We start from the raw sequence: 5,059 nt of genomic DNA on the forward strand, positions 1-5,059 counted from the left end.
CCAATGACGATAATTTGACACAACAGAAGCAAGAGTCAATCCCCAACGAAGTTTCGGTATGATCTCTTCTTATGGTCAAGCGAGCTTATATACGCAAGTCTAATGGACTATAAACGACCCGAAGAATCCTCAGGTCGAAAGGGACCTGGGGTATACTTTGACTTTCGCCTTGTCCAAGCCTCAGTAAAAGTGGGGGCTCTGTAGATACCCGTATCCGTCGATATTGGAATTTATAGAGAACCCGACAAACACCCGATGATGATAGGACACATGTATTCTTTAGTTGTCATTGTCATTATTTGGAGCTCGTTTTACGAGGTAGAATGGGCGTCGTCGATGAAGTATTTTATTAATTTAAATGATATTTAAATTAATGTTTTTTTTTAGTGAATTCATTTTATTAATTTAAATGATATTTAAATTAATGTTTTTTAGTGAGTTCATTTTATTAATTTAAATGATATTTAAATTAAAGCCTTTTTTAAGGTGATTTCAATTTATTTTATTTTGTTTTGAATTTATTTTCTTGAGTTTATTTTATTGAAAATAAAATAAATATTTGATTTGAAAAATCATTTTATAAGTATATTTGATTTGAAAAGTCATTTATTTTAATGTGTTAATTGATTTGAAAAATCGATTTTAAAAGCGAAGAAAACTCGTTTCAACCATGTGTTTTTGAGCTCGATTTTAGCTCGGTTTTTGAGCCCGTTTCCTTTACGAATTGGCACGAATCTCGAGTACACTAACCAACCTAGACCAATACCCATCCACCCTTGTTCGAACCCCCTATCCACGGCCCAAATTCCAACCCCAAGCACCCCCAACAGCCCGCGCATTAAACCGAGCAGCCCCCTGTTGTGGCAGATCAATCCCGAACCCTAGAAAACCCCCCAAAAGCTGCTGGACAGCAGCTATGTTCAGCAAGCCCGATTGCCTCTCCCTCTCTTTTACCCTACTTTAACTCCTTATAAATACCACCCCTTCACCATACATTCATGCCTCTAAGTTCTCCCCACATCCTACCATCACCCACAAGCTTTAAACCTCAGAAACAAACCCTAATTGCCTCCCAAAAACCCTAAACAAAACCGACATACAAACTGAAACTGTTTGTGTGTCCTCCTCGAAATACAACTCGTTCCTCCCTCAAACCTCCATCAAAACTCGATTTTCTTGTTCCTAATTAACCACATAACATCCATCTACACATTAGACAAAGATTTACGAGCCAAATTGCCCTTGAGAGTACACGAAATCCCTCGAAAAACAGAGTGTTATACACTCTGTTTTCGCGGTTTATTCTTGTCTGTCCAGTTCTGTTTGTGCTCGTTTTTCGTGCCCAATAACCCAAAACGAGCAGGGGTTGCTTTAAGATCCCCGTTCTCCTCTCTTTCTAGTTTTCAAAACATCTTTTAAATCGAATTTTCGTCGTGAAACGAGGGAGATATCATCGTTTGAAAGTTGCTGTCCAGATTTGTCAAAAAACGCGTGTTGCTTTGTTTCTTCGTCGACGACGGCCTCTCGAGATAAAATCTACCATCGATTACGACCCAAGACGGTGTCAACGATACATGTAGGTTGAGGGTGCATCAAATCCTCCTCTTTTCCCTTTTATTTCGTTTGTTTTATGCTTGTTTTTTATTGTCTTGTTTTTGTTCGTTTTTCGTTTTGTTTATCGATTGTTCTAATTAATTATGAAACTAGTTAGTCCGAGTATGAGTTAAAGTACCACCATGAACACCCGCGTTGACTTGAGATGGGAAAATAAACCGCTACTTCAGTCGGTCGTACACCCCGTCTCATTTACATATCCTCGTGTTCAAGGTAGGGCATAAATAAACGAATTTCTAACTTCGCTCTTCGCTTTTGACCCCTTTTGTTATTTCGGCCAATTCGACATACCCTAGGGCCCGTTGTATTTTAGTTTAACCTCTGATTGTTAACATATAACTTATTTAGACGACATTCGATCATTTACATAACCTAATTAGACACATTAGGGTACATCGACATAGCTTTAAAAACCGATTAACAATTCTGTAACTTAATTGAATTCATCTTCCCTTTCACTAATTTTCTCGCTAGCATGGAAGTGCGTGCTTAACACCTTTCCATTTGCACTCGTTGACGATTTAGAATTGTACCTAACCTAGTTCGTATTTATTTAATTCAATTTGTAATTAATTAACCTTTAATTTGTTTTATTTATTTCTAATTTTTTTAAAAGTCGTTTTAATTATCTTTTATGGTTCAAAATCTGTAAATTTAATTTAATGAATTTTTTCGTAATTTATTTTACTGATTTCGTAATTAAAACATAATTAACTTTGCTTTTCTACAAAAACCGTGCCTTGCACGGGTCTGTCTGACTTCTGATCCGTGCACTGCACGGGTCTGCCAGTTTTAGTTTCTTTTCTTCTTTTGTTTCTTTAATTGTTTACTAATCCTATTTTAATAAATATGGATTGGTGAATAATTTTAATAAGTTGGGTCCAATTTAATTAATAAGTTGTACCTAATTTATTTCAAGCCTTTGTATTTATTTATTTTAATTTAATTAGTTTAATTCTAATCTAATTTGTTTATTAACTAATAATTCGGCTAACATCTTTAATTAGTCTAACCTAGCTTTAGCTTTTTTGTTTACATTTGTTTCGTTTATTAAGACTTAATAGTTTAAGTTGTATTTTGTTAGTTTGTATTGTAATCTGACTCAAAGTAATTACGATAGTTGTTGTAATTAGATTGAGTTGTAATTTATTTCTCGTTGTGTCGGCATGAAATGCCTGGGTTGTAATAGGATAGATCCCAATGGCTCCCCCATTCCTCCTAAGCCGTGTTTGCGCATCTTTTATTTCAAATCAACCAACATGCTAAAACAACTTTGACAAAGTTAGTATTCATGCATTAAACGACATAGAAATTGTTGTCACATGTTAGGGTTTTAAAACGATGTTTGCATATCATATATCGTAGTAGCTATGACCTTGTTTGAAATCCGATACTTGACTTAGTAGAGGCCGTTATCGACGGGCGGGGTTAGGTGTCCTTATGGGCTTCCTAACACGTACCCTCACCCCTTACTCAAGATCTATGGTTTGTGGATCCGTCTAAATACCATTGGATTACGAGAGTCATTCAAATCGAGTGATATAGGGTACAAGTCTTTATCTTTAATCACTCGTAGGCGATTGGCTTTATGCTTTTCGATGAAAGGTGTAAAGTTGACTTGAACGGTTCCAAGTTCCCAAAAAACTTGGTGGCGACTCTAATTGGTCTTAATTCGATTCGAAAGAACCTCGAGTCGATTATGCCTAGTGTGGATCCCGCGGACGCAGTTCCCGAGGGCCTTGTCCACAGAGACATTTTAAAACGAACAAACAACACATGACAGTCAATGTGAGTACACTTAGTCGATGTTCCGTTCAAAGTTGTAAAGGACCTGAAACTCCGTGTTCTTTTCTTACCTATTCCATGTCTGGCAATAGAAACCTCACTATAATCCCAGTTTAGGACGAGCCTATCTCAAGAGATTCTAGGACGAATCCAAACCATCTCCCTTGTTAACAATCCATGACGGAAGGCAAGCCTATTCCCCACAATAAACAATCCGTGTTACTAAAGACCAACCCGTTTCACACCAAAAGTGCTAGTCTGACCCAAATCCGTGGTAGCAAGCAAATCCAAGACGATACGAGCCATGATCAAAGACCAAAAGGCTCAATCAGGAGAAATGACCAAAGATCAATATCCAAAGCCGTAGTTATGCCTATAGCCCAAGACAAAAGAGTCAAAATAAGAACAAGGTTCAATCAAGCAAGTCATTGTCAATATCCAAAGGAAAAATTATCTTCAAAAACCGAATCAAGAATCCGAGCAAAATCCGAAATATATTCCAGACCAAGAATCTGAGTCCAAATCAAGAACAAGCCTGGAATCAAATGCTGAACTGAATACTGCTCGAGTATGTAGAATCAAGACATCAATCAAGATGGTCGGCTAGCACCCCACTAAACCTTTCACACATGACACACCCCAAGTCCTTCTCGAGACCGTTATAGGGAGATAGTTAGGAATTTTGAGAATCCTCTCAAGCTCGTCAAGTATATCCATCCTTTAGCGCCGAGACATGGAAACTTGAACCCACGTCATTTTAACCTACCTTTACATGCTCAGGCTACATCAAGCCAAGAGACTCCATTTCCAAGCCATATTACAAGCCATAATCCCGATTAAGCCTTAACTCCACAAAATCAAAGCTCCAGAATTTGTTCATCAAAGCCTCTTATTACCGAGCTCCACATTCCAAATATCCAATCCAGTTTCACCTTGACCCAAACACGGAGTCTTCAAATACTTTGCTACCAGAACGGGACATACCCATATTCATCCTTAGGGTCCACTTTCGAGTGTGCTCACACGACAAGGAAATTTTTACAAAATTAGTTACACCTCTTTGGTCTATGATCAGAGGGAGTTATCTCAAATCGATTCTTCGAGTCACCAAAGGAATATACTCTCCTGACCCATGCACTTTAAGGCCCTAACAACATAGCTTAGGCACACACTTGAACTACGAGCATGGTTTGATTTCACCTCTTCAGGTGAATACGTAGGCAGTCCTCAAGGACACAACCATCCCCACTTCCAACTTTCAATCTCAACCATCAACTTCCAACCTCAATTATTAACCATCCCAATTTTCAAATTAACATCCCTTCTACAATCAACACCTCTATACTGGGGGCTTCTTATTGTCGCCCAGCCTCTTTTTTACCAAAGTCCAGAGTCATCTTCTCATCCTGGGGGCTTCTCTTCCAAGATTCCACCCTTCCTTTATTTCTCTAAGTCTAGCCAGTACTCGGTCCGGACAATGACAAAGATCTTAGATCAATTCCCCAAGTCATCGTGCCTCAAGAGGGGTCTCTTTTACAGCAAGCGGCGGCAGAAAACATCCAATTAGACAGATGATCCATGGCTCATGCCTTGCCTTTATATGCCTTCATCATTCTTGCAATTCTTATACCTTTGGAACTGATACGCATTGTCACCCACA

Source organism: Silene latifolia, chromosome 1 (genome assembly GCF_048544455.1).
Source record: "Silene latifolia isolate original U9 population chromosome 1, ASM4854445v1, whole genome shotgun sequence".
Classification (NCBI taxonomy): domain Eukaryota; kingdom Viridiplantae; phylum Streptophyta; class Magnoliopsida; order Caryophyllales; family Caryophyllaceae; genus Silene; species Silene latifolia.